The 12,940-nt window shown below is 38.2% G+C and overlaps 1 protein-coding gene across 7 annotated transcripts in view; it reads right to left on the bottom strand.

The window, feature by feature from the left end:
- Window positions 1-12,940, bottom strand: part of ARPP21 (cAMP regulated phosphoprotein 21) — a 157,269-nt gene that overhangs the window by 113,838 nt on the left and 30,491 nt on the right. For 2 of the 7 annotated variants that reach the window (XM_012806223.2, XM_012806213.2), the window contains exon 2: window positions 1,606-1,782. The gene's annotated coding sequence lies outside the window, so the exon portion shown is untranslated. Of the gene's footprint in view, window positions 1-397; window positions 616-1,605; window positions 1,785-1,867; window positions 1,946-12,940 lie in introns of those variants that run through there. The other 5 variants (XM_012806217.2, XM_012806220.2, XM_023513970.1 and 2 more) reach the window with 5 other exon arrangements.

Genomic DNA, 12,940 nt, shown 5'->3' with positions numbered 1-12,940 from the left:
ACAGGAATAAAACAAGATGAAATCAGATTCCCAAGGCACACACCAGAGGCAGATGCAGTCTCCCTGTGCACACCTTCTCTACACACATGCACACACACTGTGAATGTATTTTGCCATGAAAATGGATCCAAAAAATCCATAAGTGGAGACATATAACTCCCACGCAACTACCAGTCCCAATATTTTCCAACTCTTCAACAGATGACCCTCAACTTCTGACTCAAGAGGTGATATCGATATTCTGCAGCATGTCCAAGGTAACTCAAAAATTACTTGCAGGTTTCACGTAGACACACTTCCCTAGTTATAAGGAATATAGTTCACTCTACAAGGAGCAAAAATCAATTGAAGAGGTAATAATTCAGTATAAATATAGGATCTAATTTCAGCAATAAACCTTTCAAGGTCAACATTCCAGGCTTCAAACTGACAGCTACATTATTAAAAGTGTAAGCCCTCTCCAAGCTCCTGTCAATTGCTGGGGCTGCAGGATCCTGTGGAAGGAAGTCTTTGCCTGGCAGCTCTAATGAAGCTATCACAACTGAACTCCGCTACCCCAGGCTTACAATACACTACTGTACAGACCCTGGAATGGCTTTCAGGTTCAAGTCTGTTATTATTTTTTTTTCTCCCTACCTCCATAAAACCCCTGACACATCCCCTTTTGATGCGCTATCAGATAGGGTCGTGAATAATTTAGCATTTACTTCCTCTTGATTTTTTAAAGCTGTGAGAAAAAAAAAAAGAGAGAAAGAAAAGAAGGAAGGGAAAAAAGGGAGAAAAGAAGAAGGAAGAAGGAAGGAAGAAAAGAGGAAAGAGGAAGGAAGAAGGAAGAAGAAGAAATGCTATAGCTTAGAGAGTTAGTTTATTCACAAAACACCCCAAGCAATGACTATCCCATTTCTAGCCTTTATAATTGTGATTATTATTGGACAAATCAGTGTTTTTATAGGTTTCTTTGGAAGTGTTTAATTACCATTTACTAACTCTGTAACTTGATTTCCCACTGGAAATAGGAAGCATGAGAAAAATATCAAAATCACAACAATTTTTATTGCAAATTTTCTAAAATCTACCATGACAAAACAGATGGTATCTAATGATATTTTCTAAATACACAGGCTTATTTGGCAGAGGATTGTGGGAATGTAAAAGAAAAAGTTTTCCGAAAGGACAGCAGTTTGAGTCTGTAAATGAGCAATGTTTTTAGGTTTGGGGAGGTATCAGGATATTCCATCTAGTGTATTTTGACAGGTTTCTTTTATTTCGGTGGCACTCAGGACATGTGCTTAACAAAATAAAAAGTCCTGTTTCCCCATGGCAGACAGCTTGTCTCTCAATGTATTGGGTAGGGGGAGGACAGGGGACTTCTGTTGTCCTAACTCATTTGCAGAGCCTTTCAATAAAAAAGCAGATCGTGACAAGATTTAAAATAGAGTGAACAAATTGAGCTCTAATTTTCCAAACTACAAGCCAAATGAGTCTCAGATACAGACCCTGCCTACTATGGTTACATTTGGGGCACTGCTCTATGTAAACAGGCACATTTCTATAACAATAATATTAGTAAAATACAGATGAGATGACAGCAGACAAGACCTTTACCTTTTGCGCAGAATTCCTGCTGTAGCTCTTGGCGACTTACTACCGGCTTCTGTCGTTCTACACCAGGAAAATCCACACAAGTGATTAGAGACAACTGGAGTCCCATGTCCCCATTAACAGTTCGGAATGCCCATCTCCATACGATTCCCTTACACAGTGTGACACATCATCGTCAACCTGAAAAAAGATGAAAAGTAAATAATAATAATTGCAATGATCATGGTAGGGCGAAGGGCAAAATAAATAAGATTGGGTTTCTAACACTAATGACCAGCTTCCAGCAAATCACGTTCACAGCTTGATCCAGCTCCACCTGTCTCAAGCTGCCTGCTTCTTCTCTAATGAAGGCTACAGCCGGCTGTTCAAGTCAGAACGGCACCCACGCAAGGAGCTAAAATTAACAATTGCATTATGCACCGAAGATTACTCACTTCAATTTTAACCTTTTTTAGTGAAATCTCGCACTTTGTATTTAAAAAAAAAAAAAACAAGCTTGTGTGTTTGCTTCAATGAGACTCAAGATCACCTATGAGCAAAAAGTCCTGCTTCCTTTTTTAAAGCAAAGCCTTTGTCTTAATTTTAGATTAATATATACTTTAATTCTATTTCTGTGACTTGTTTCTTCATGAAAGTTATCTTTTTAAAATGTATTTAAAAGTTCACCACAAAAGTGAAAAAGAAAAAGAAAACTTTCATAATGGCATGGCCAAGAGAGCTCTCGTCTCTCCACTTACAGTTGAGGAAAAAGAATTCCTAATTTTCTTGTTGCATGGGGAGCAAAGTCTATCCATCCCCCTCCCTCCCCATCAGGATTGCCACCACCAGCTGGGCATTCTGTTTGACAGCAAAGAAACCCTGTCAGAGGGATTCAACAGATTTGCAAACTTCAAGCCTGTTGAAAACAATCCATGCTATAATGTGCACTTTCTTTTTCTCACAACTCCTACAGGAGCTGTGGCAAAGACAGCTTGAATGCAAACACAGAGACGGGCTCCTAATAACATTTGCCAAAATCAAGCTGTATCTCCTTCCTTTCCCGGTAACTCTAGTCTGGTGCACGCCTGCTAAATCCAATAGCATGCACGCCCCTTCCATCAAATACCCATCTATGAAAACACTGAACGCACCCCTGTTATTTAGTCTAAGGTTAGGCTCTCTCTCTCTCTCCTCTTTGCTGTGCCCTCCCCCCAAGTTTAAATGAGTGCAGCTGGTATCTCACAGGATTTTACTGTGGCTATATTAACAACATATTAGATTACAAAGCCATTTGTTGTGCAAGAGGAAAACAACTGTTCAAAATGCAGTCACTTATACAGTCGAAAATTTCTGGATTTATTCGTGTTTTATTAAGATGAATAACTAGGATTTCAACTATGTTTCTTATGTTATTTGAAATGATATGGCTACTGACAGATAAGCAAGCATGCATTTAGGACAAAAATTAACTGCTATTCAACCGTAATTCTACTTTTTCAATTTTGACCCATTTCATCATGGCTACTATAAATTAATACTCGACATTAAATAGAAGTCACTATGTATTACAATTAGAATCCATTTAACTAACTAAGCCCATTATCCAGTATGTTTTAGAAGAAATGCTGGTGATGGATGGAATTACCAAATGCTTTTGGGGTTCTGTTTTCCTTTCTCCAAGTTGAAGGAAGGTACCAAAGATCACCGCAACCTTTTTGCCTCCTTTGTCTGACCCTCATATTTGCACAGTGGCATATAATCCAGCAGGTGAACGGCAATGCAGTTTTCCAACCTAAGTCTTAGATGCATTATTCCAGCCTCAGTAGGAGGATGCAGGATATAATTCTTTCCATGAAGAGAGCAAGAACAAACTGATATTCACGTAACTAACTCAACGCACGAACAGCCTGGATAGATGTGTGTGCGTAATTACCGGGACACATTTTGAAATAGCACTGAGCTCTAAAGTCAGCGAGGTATTATTCTTGCATGCCTGAATCATAAAGTCATCATCTACCAAGATAAAAGAGAATATGGGCATATGGGGATGAGCAGAGTGGAACATATGGATCACAAATATTTTTGTAACTGATTAAAATTGTTCTCTTTGCTAAGAAAGCAGTGCCAGAAAATGAACTCTACTTCAGCTTTCTCTGCCACTGCCATTTAATCCTGATCTGTTCCAATTTCTTCCATTTTCACAAATAACCAAAACTATTTTTTAAAAAATATCTTTTCTTTGACATTTGGTTAATAAATACTCTGGCTAAATTTCAATTGTTCCATGTAGAAGGATGGAAGGAGAAAGAGGAAATTATATACAAATGCACAAAATAAAAATTACTATGGTTCATTTAGTGAAAATATTTCAACCATAGTTTGGGGTAAGATTTAGCAAGATCTGACAATGACTTGCAAATCCAGCTATATGGACGTGATCAAGAATGCTGTCAGGTACTTACTATGAAGAAAATGAGTCAATACCATCTCAAGCTATATTTATATTGTTTTCTACCTCTTTAGCTTACTTTTGAGTTGAAAAAATAGCAATTAGGATTGTAGGAATGAGAACGAGAGAGAGAGAGAGAGGGGAAAGGCCAATGCAAATCACCAAATATTCTGTCTGTCATCACCACCACCAAGATAGAGAGAGAGCATCTTAATTGTGTGTATGTGTGTGTGCATGTGTGCGAATGGCATAGATTAGTCACTGCACTACCATGTGGGGAATGAAAGATTAGAATTTAATTCAGATTCCAGCAGTGATTTAGTTCCCAGGGGATACCTAATGGGAAATTAAAGCTGAATTTTATTGGCAAGTTGGGAGAGTCACTTTATTAGTCACTTTCCTTATAATACTTATACTAAAAATTAATACAAGAATGACTAATCTAATCCCAAATCAGTACAGGTATTTTATGATGAAACAAGAGTCAAGATTGACTTATTTGGAAAATTTAAATATTTCTCCCATATCCTTTGTTTCGTCTCTTTTTTCGGGGCCTAGTCCTACAAATGAAAGCCACGTGTACACTGGGCTGATATTAGTAATTTGTCAATTTGCCAATAAAATATATAAATATGCCAACACCAAACAAACCAAGAATAGAGCCCATTCTCAAAACAGTTGTTCTTTTAAAGTTAAAAAAAGAAAAACATTTTTCAAAGCATAAGATTAAGTTTAACGCAAATGGAGAAAAAGGGAATTGGAATGTCATTCCTTCATACATGGGAGCAGCAATGGTATTACCATAGCATATTATTTTCCCAAGTGCCAAAAAATTATCAATGAGAAATTTTCACATAAACTTAATATTCTAAAGAACACTTTGTCTTTCAGTACATATTTAAGAAACACTCCATCATTAAGTACACCATTTAATTAAACTCTCTTTGAACAACCTAACGTATAGGCATTCTCTAAGATTCCCGTGCTACCTTGCAAATACCAAAATTGCCAGAAAACCATTTTGGAGAAAAAATCGAGGAGGGCATTTAAGAAAAGAAATTTTCAGGTTAGAGTTTTAGGAGCTAGAACTATTTTACATTAATGTTCTTGCTTAAGCCTTAATCTAAAAAGCTGGCAATTTAGAAACGGTAGCTCATATGTCGAATCTCAATTTTTCCTCTTTAACTATAGCAACGTGGATACAAACATACCTTAGATCAACATTTAGCAGAATCCCAGCAGTGGAAGGAAGTTATGCCAAAACTTTTTATTTATTTATTTATTTTTGCAGTTTTTGGCCAGGGCTAGGTTTGAACCTGCCACCTCTGGTTTATGAGGCCAAAGCCCTACTCTTTGAGCCACAGGCACCACCCATTATGCCAAAACTTTTAACATTAAAAATAGCCTTATAATAATCATAAATGCCTTTAAAACTAAAGAAGGTGTCATGTCATTAAAAAAACTCAGAAGGATAAAGGCCTTGTGCTGGTCTTTCATTTCTTCACCCTTAAAACAAGTCATCATATGGGCTTCTATATTATGGACATATCAGGAGAATTAACACAATCTCACTTAAAAAAACTCTTTTTTCTTCCCAAATTGATATGAATAAGCGAATCAATATACATATCAAAGACAGAAAATGATTATACAAGAGAAAACATTGGCACTCTCTCTTACAAACTTTCCTCTGATATAAGAATGGTACAAACGTGTACAGACTAGTTCTATGGATATAACCCTCCCCAGTTAGTACTTTACTCGTATGTACTCAATAAATGGCTATCATCATAATCTTTTAACAGTATTCCCCTGGGTGAGATACATTGCTATTTATCTATCTAATGCAGACACTGCAAGAATAAAAAAGGTAGGGAGGGGAAAACACAATGTCCAGAGAACCTCTGTACCTCTACCAGAGTCAATGCACATGTGGCTACAATGTTGTCTCACCAACAAAGGGTAAGAGACACTGTTTCCCACTGAAATAGACAACTCTATAAACATTTTTGCCCCAAGCTGACTTTGGACATGGTATTGGTATAATAAAAATATAAGCTGTGGACAGTCTGCATGAGAGAGCTGGGTGGAAGGCGGTCACTGATCTGGAGCTTCGTCACTTCACTGGCCCAGTTTTTGTATATTTTTTACTGCAGATAAGGAGATTAATTTTGACCAAAATCAATGTCCTAGAGAATGGAGCCAATAGCCCTGCTTTCATGTTGGAAAGTGAGCCAAGCCTCTGACAACATTGATGCTTGTTTTCATTTGGCCATACGACCATTTGGACTAGTCCAAGGATTTTTCAATGGGCTCAACTTCCATAACCTATGCAGGCTAATCAAGCTATTCACCACCTTACATTTACAATATTACTCTGTTGAGAATTAGGCATGATTGAGGGTACTATCACCCTTCCAGCCAGGTGCAAACTTTAAAAAAATGCACAAGTACTCAGAACCACACAGCTGCAATAAACCTTGAGATCAGCTGGTTTAGGGACATAAATATAACACTTGGACGAGACTCAGAACTATGTTGTGGAGGAAATGGGTCAAAAACACAGTCATTTTGACTAGGGGTCAAAATTATTTTTAATAACCTGTGTTCCTATAGTGATAGTCCTATTAGAAATCTGCAACATACATTCTCTGAGTCACAGAGACATAGATTGTGACATATCACAAGACAGAGCCACAGATTGTTTTTCACTGGCAAGTGAGCCAACAAATTCTGCATAAAAACTGTCTGAGCTTATATTTTGATGAAGGCATATGTGTTTCTTCCCTGGTTTTATCCTCAAAGTCACATGGACACATATTTGGGCTTATGGACATTATGCTCAGTCTCTCTTCTTGAAAATTCTGAAGGCCCATATGCCACAGATGCCAGAATTTCTTTTTTCCACACCTAGAACTCATTATATCCATTCTTCCAGAGGTTAAACAGGAAATCACGTGACTGTGTGTTTCCCAGATAAAATGTGCCCAGGTTTTGCAGAAAGAAATAAGGAATTTTTAATGTAGAACAACTAGTTAGAATCTATATTAGTGCTGGAAGAATGGTAACATTTATAAATGAGTGTCCTCCTAGTCTTTAAGCATAAGGCCACGATCTCGTAGCCTTATCAGTCCTAGTTTAAGAAAAATAAATTTCCCAGGAGCTTAAATAATACGGCTGAGATTTTATGGCTAACAATACTATATAATTTTTCTAAAACAAAAAATGCTCTTCAATAGGTGGATTGCTCATGAATCCCGCTGAGTTGCGTCCTCATGGTACACATCTCTCCCAGTGCTATGATCCTTTATACCACACAGCAGCATTTCAAGGATGGGGGGAAACGATCCACTGACATGATACTTTTCTTTCAGTATTATTAATCTCTCTAGATGCTGGAATTTCTGTATTCTAACTTCATTTCAGTTCAATAAAATATTTTAGATTTCCTCTTTATCTAGAATGCCCTCAAAATAATCCAGTATTTATTTTCAATTATTTCTATTAGAGGCACTCTTTAATAAAACAAGGATTTATCATGACATGCATATTTTCAGCTTTGATATAAAGGCTTCAAAACTACAAAACTGACCAAAGAAAAAAAGGCATGTGTACAGAAAGGCAGGAGAAATGTTAATTTTCATACTCGTCATCATATCTGACATAAAGTCCTTTCTTTTTCCATTCCTACAAGAAGTGAAAAAGCATTTGACGTTTCAACAACAGTGAAACAACAAATGTGATGCAGCTTTAGGTGCCAGAGTGGGAGCTGAATGTCTCTCTGAGTTTATTAAAACATTTCTACAGAAAGGGAGGAAAGAAGAGACATTTAGATAAATGAATAAAAGAAAAGGAAAATTGATAAGTTGCTATTTTGTCAGATTTTTGAAATGGTCATAAAAGTCAGGTTTTCTTCTCTATGTAAACTAGGGAAAATAAGCGCTTTCCATACCCATGACATCTTTGTTTTCCTTTGTGTCAAGACTTTGTATTTGGTGCCTTAAATGAATATTTAATGCCTTAACGTTGCCGTTCCAGATTACCAGCACACTCATCATTATTAAACCTGATCAAAAGAAATCAACATGGAATGTCTCCCACCTGTGACTTCAACCCCCTCTCCAACAGCAAACTGAATGAAAGGATATTCCAGAGGAGCAAAGGAAAACAAGGGCACATCCCAAAAATAAAAAGGCAAAAGCTATGCTACAGAAGGTGTGCACCACTTCCAAAAGAGAGGGAGAGAGGGCAGGGAAAGATTTAGAGAGGGATGGATGCTGCCATCCTAAGTATAGCATGTGAAATTTCAAGAGACACAGGAACAAAGGCAGTTTCTATTTCTACAGGGTGACTCTGGGCTATGGTTTTGTGTTAATGTCTTGATAGCAAGCTTTTTCTATGGGATTCAACAACCACACCAATAGAGCAAACAACTACCTTTTGAGGGCTTACTTAAGGAATGATTTTGGACTGAGTTTTCTACATAGATTATTATATCTTATCCTCATATCAACTCCTTTTACTCATTGCTAGCCCACAGCAGGGAAGACAGCAAGCTGCCTGCTTGTCCTATCTCTTTGGTGTTATGTTAGCTAGCTGATGGCTCTTTCAGTCACTGGATTTCCACTCCCCACCCCAACACGGTCTCAGCAATGCGTATGAATCATTCTTTAACAAAGCTCAAAATTTGAACCAAGTAGTAAAACACTCTCCTCCTACTATTATGTAAGCTGTAGGGTCCTGGAGATTTGTGACTATTATGTCTACCTCTGTATTAACCCCAATGCTGAGGCATAGTAGAATTTGCCAACTCAGTGAACAAAAAGAAGCTTATAGCTCTACTTGGATCCTGATCAGTGATCATTGGGTGACCTCACTGTTTCCTCATCCTCCACCTAAAAGCCAAGACATCTAATCACTCAGAGACCTGTTAAAATCAAATGTGGCTAGGATTAAGTTTTTCCTTAGACTTAACCAGCTATTTGGAAGGTACTCAAGGGCAAAACCGTGACGTGCTTCTGGATGTGTGGATTGGAAGTAGGTTGTGATCTGGCTAAGCTCTGTGATGTAATGGCCCTATCCATTCAAAGTCAGGTGAACATCTGCATTGAGTCTCTATCATGTAACATATTCTGTGGCTTTCTGGATAGGATCCTAGAGTAAGGAAAGAGATGGTGCTTGCTGTGAAAAAGCTAGCAGACGAACCAGAGAAGTTAATAAAGAAATTTCAGAGCAAAGCCATCCGGAAGGCTAAAGCATAGGATATAAACAATGGACACCCTTGCTCACCTTAGACTATTTCTGCAAAGTCTTCTTGAAAGCTAATTTTGAAAGGCAATCTTAAAGTAATTCAAAGACTTAAGTAACAGAAAACAGGGACAAGGGGAAATATGTTCTCATGAAAGGTAAAAAGAGAGTGCTAAGCTCCTAAGCTCCTAAAGTAAAGATGCACATGCAGCTGAATCTATCCAGCCTTTTAGTACTTTCTGAATTTTTCTGAGAATGTGATGGCATCAGTCAAATGCATGGCTTATAATTAAACTGACCAGACACCTTGGCCTTGCTCCTATCTCTATGCAACAAGAAACTGTAGAAGCAATATCTCTCCTTCCTTCTGTCAGTCATTATATGAAGTTTCTTCCAAGTGCTCACTCTTAATAAAATCCTCACCTGGGGAGGAAGGGTCACCCAGTTCAGGTGCAGTGGTGTCTGTTTTACGAGGGGAGGGGGAATATTATATGTGGCTGCTTTGCCTCTTCTCACATGCTGAGACCTTTTTTATCTTGCCGTAAGGTCTGTTCTTTCTCTACACTGCCTAATGCAATGTCATACGAACGTTCACACTGACACCGCTGAAAACACAGTCATGAAAACAAAAAGCGGCTACTGAGATTAACATATTTGATGGAGAAAGACATAAGTATTTAAGAAATAATTCCAACTGTCCTCAGATTTACAGTAATAAGATACACTTGAAATATAAAATAAATGAATTGATTTAACACTGTCTTTTGGGGGGAGTAGAAAGGTTGGGATTTTCTCTCATCAGAATTAAATCTCTGTAAGCCTATTTAAATAGTAGATGCAAGAGAAAACAACAAACTACCAAACAAGAATGAATATGAGCACATTACAGGAGAAGGGGCCACGTTTAGGGCCCCACTGGCTGAAGAGGGAACGGCAGAATTGTTTCCTCTGATGAGACCCCTTTCCTGGGAGACAAGGAAAGCAGTCAGGGCAGCAAAAGGATCTACATGCCTTCACGACAGGACTCAGTTGGGTGGGACAAATGTAGAGTATGTGAAAGCAAAAATGAAAGAGAATGTCTCTAAGTCTTCATAACTTCTAAGCCATCAGGCGTTTGGCTTGTGTTTGGGCTGTGCTTTAAATACAGCCGTTCTGAAGTAATGCTCCAGTTGAGGAGTTTTAATGCTAGACTCTTAAGTTCCCTGTACAGAGAGCCCTCCGCCCAGTGTATCCTCCAGCCGCCACGTAACACAAAGCAGGATCACAGTGGACATCAGTTTGCTGTGAGGAGAAATGAATATATTCCTGGGAGGAAGACATTTCCCAGAAACTTATATCACGTTGGTGGAACAGAATCTTTGTTTTTGCAATGTGTCCAGAGCTGGGCCAGAAGGTAATTTCCTAGATAAGCCTTTTGAATTGTGGTGTGTCTCTTTGTCTCAGGCAATACTGGGGCTCTGGAGTCATCTGCAGCAATGCTGATTGGACCCCATAGGCGCTGCTTGGAAAGTAACTTAAGGAGAGTACATGGTTGGTCATTTGAAAGAGAGAGTCTGCAGGTTAAAGTTGGTACCATTCAGTGTTAGAATTGCAATCACATTCACATGACGGCTCTCTCTGACGAGGTCACCCCTCCCTGCCCTGAGCCTGATTTTATGGAATGTTCTCATTTATTTTCCTCCTCTTCCTGCTCCTCCTCCTCCTCCTGTTCCTTCTCCTCCTCTTCTTTCCTCTTCATTTAAAACAGCGGTTCTCAACCTGTGGGTTGTGACCCACAGGAACTGTATTAAAGGACCGCAGCATTAGAAAGGTTGAAAACCACTGATTTAAAACAAATCATCATGGTTAAAGTAAAAGCCAAGGAGTTAAAGACTAAAAGCATTGTCAGGTGAGTATCTTCTCCTGAATAGACCCCACTGATTGGATGGTCCCTGCACAAAGCTGCCAACCACCCTCTTCAACCCTAGGAAGCCAGAATTGAGGAAAAGCGTTGTTTCCTTTTTGTAATTCTCCATGTTTTAAATGTAGAATACATTTTAATGATGTTACAGAAAGGAAAGCTGGTATAAGCTCTGTGAGCAATTAGAACTTGCTAACATTACTTGGAAATGAAGAAAGAGGAAAAAGCAGATGCTCAAACCATTCTACAGGAAGGAACTGCCTGAAACTACTGATGAAATCAGAGAGACACACAGTCAGTCTGAACTTCGGTGATGCAAGATGTTGGTGTGCGGTCCCAGGGCTGAATGGTTCCATGACTAGTAAAGGAAAAGGGTTAAGTTGTGTTCAGGAATTCTCTGAAGATCACTGATGAGGAAGTTGAAGGTATGGGAGCTTTTATTTATGGATTCTATACCGCCTAAGCTAAGAGTCCAGAAGGGGCTATTAGCTTTGTACATGGCTGGTATGAATAGACAAAAGAGTCTAGAAGTACACTTTTCACAGACCTCAATAGAAGAAAACTACTAGTGGACCCAGTGAAAGCTGACATCGCAGGGAGAAAGATGTGAAGCTAGCACGCCCACTTTGACCTCTCTAATGTGCAATTACTTAAAAATCGCATGTGACGCAGCTTCTCTTCAACAAAGTGGAACAACCTGATCCCTAGAATGGGAGTGAAGAATCTGCTATACCACAAAGAACAGAAACACAAGAAAATATGGTTGTTAAAAGTTTTGCAAGAGGGTACATTCAAGCTACAGCTGTGGAAATTGCCAGGGTAAAATTATCCAACAAAGAACCGAATTTATGATTTGATGTATTGTGGACGTGAAATACTTGTCAATCTTATCTAATATGCAATACTCAGCTTTTGAGCTGTGGGCTTACTTGTGAAAACAGCAACATCTTAAATGTAGATAAGAAAGGAGAAATCGGTAGTTGCATTCATAATGTATATCAAAGCACTTTCAGAAGTGGAAGTTTTGTTGTTGTTGGGGGGTACGATCTCCTTAATAAAAACCCCAAGGCCTAAATATGCAGAAAAAATTACACAGTGGGAGAAATCACAAGCTTACTTTGCTCATAATGATAATTGGGAAGGAAAAAAGAAAAGAAGGAAAGAAGGGAGGCCCATCTGTCAAAAACTCTCCTGCAAAATTAATGTGTGAAAGTAGAATGTGGAATTGTTGGAGGAATTTATGATGACGGCTGCAACAAACTTTAATTTTCACAAATAGATTTAAAACTAATAAAACAATGAGAGTTATTCAGTCCTTATTTCTAGCACCTAGCAGAAAGAGCACTGCATGTAATTACAGATAAATAGCATGTTAGAAATGGCATTTCCCTGTATTTCTTAAAGTATGGTCCATGTAAATGTGAAAATGTGTTCTGCTCTTCAAGTGATCACACATTTTCACTGAACAAAAGAAGATATAAAGAAAGTAACAAACATCATAGGATCCTATTGCTTCTCAAAAGTTATCCACATGATGACAAAAGAAAAAAATCTATCTATAAGTACCAAGGACTTCTAAGCACATTTACATAAATGACTATTTTTAGCCATAGTATTAATCAGTATTCTAATTTTAAGTATTTATATGTGTCTATGTGCTTTGTATAATTTGAATCTCAGTTATTTACAAATGTGCAAATGGTAGATCCCAGGTATTTGAAATTCTGGGTGGTCCCAAAGTATTCTTATAGCCTGGTAGCTTC

This window comes from Otolemur garnettii, unplaced genomic scaffold (assembly GCF_000181295.1).
Source record: "Otolemur garnettii isolate 467f Iridium unplaced genomic scaffold, OtoGar3 scaffold00002, whole genome shotgun sequence".
Taxonomy (NCBI): Eukaryota; Metazoa; Chordata; class Mammalia; order Primates; family Galagidae; genus Otolemur; species Otolemur garnettii.
Note: the sequence above shows the minus strand (reverse complement) of the source record. Positions and strands in the feature narration are given on the sequence as shown.